The sequence below is a fragment of the Heterocephalus glaber genome, unplaced genomic scaffold, assembly GCF_053883595.1.
Source record: "Heterocephalus glaber isolate CG9 unplaced genomic scaffold, H.glaber_assembly_v1.0 deba00000331, whole genome shotgun sequence".
Taxonomy (NCBI): domain Eukaryota; kingdom Metazoa; phylum Chordata; class Mammalia; order Rodentia; family Bathyergidae; genus Heterocephalus; species Heterocephalus glaber.
The window spans coordinates 35,410,671-35,411,815 of NW_028258142.1; the positions used below are offsets into that span (position 1 = coordinate 35,410,671).

At 48.4% G+C, this 1,145-nt stretch overlaps 1 long non-coding RNA gene across 1 annotated transcript; it reads left to right on the top strand.

The window, feature by feature from the left end:
* The first annotated feature begins 258 nt into the window (after positions 1–258).
* On the top strand, positions 259–879 carry LOC147830101 (uncharacterized). Its single transcript, XR_015443824.1, has 2 exons — positions 259–464; positions 605–879. It is a non-coding gene; the product is annotated as an uncharacterized LOC147830101 (long non-coding RNA).
* Positions 880–1,145: the final 266 nt, after the last annotated feature.

Genomic DNA, 1,145 nt, shown 5'->3' on the forward strand with positions numbered 1-1,145 from the left:
ATAAATAGTCAAATAAATAAACAATTAGAAGGACTCTTTAGGTAAAGGAGAGACCCTTTGTTTCTCTGGTCTGGGCTTGCCCTCCCTTCCTTCTCAGATTGCTAAGCACTGGGCCACCACCTGCAACATAACAGCAGAACCAGAACCCACTGGGATTACACAGCATCCATGACAGGCGGTGGAACCTCTGCATTCTGAGCCACGTACCCACAACCGGTTGCCACTCCACAGTTAACTTGCCCTGCTCTTCCTCACCAGGTCATTCCAGGGAATGCAATTGTAGCCTCCATGTGGGAGCCATCCTGAAGCATTTGAAGGATCCCAAGTGGTGGCAGGGCAGATAGTCCTTGGGACCAGAAGCTCTGGAGTCTGACAGATCTACTTCTACTTCTGGCCTGTCCGGCAAGGACGATCTCCTAACACTTCTTTCCAGTCTCTTCCGAGGATGAAGTGGACGGACCCACGTATGTCAAGCTCTCAGCACATTTCTAGCTCAGAGAGAATGTTCTAGAATGGGCTATACTGATGGCACACTTCCTAGGCACACAGACTGTTAGTGCTTGCTTCCAGTAACATTTCCATCTCCACTGGTTCATTTTTCCAGAGCAACAAGTTCACGTGGAACCAGAGCCAGAATGGAACTGTGCAGAAGGCCGTCATGAAAGTGGAGCCAGGCTGTGGCCAAGGGGGGCTGGGAGTGGCCTCTCCCTCAGCTCCCCACCATCCTCTGGGCTGGAAGATTGAGGCTTCACTGTCTTGGGTAAAGTGCTCTGGGACCCAGCTCCAAGTCCTTCTTCCCAATCAGAAACCCAGTCCAGATAGAAAGACTATAAAATTTTTTTAAAGTACAAATAAATACAAAGGACAGTTTTAAATTTATCAGCTAGTATATACTCACTTCGCCTCATTTGTTTTACAGTACTGGGCCTTGATGCATGCTAGGCAAACACTCTACCACTGAGCTACATCCCCAGCCCCTTTTTGTTTTGTGGGATAATGTCTCGCTAAGTTGCCCAAGCTGGCCTCAAACTTGTGACATTCCTGCCTCAGTCTTCCAGACTGCTGAGAATACAGAAGTCCATCAACACCTCTTTTTTTTTTTTGGTACCAGAGATCAAACTCCGGACCTTGTGCTTGCAAGGCAC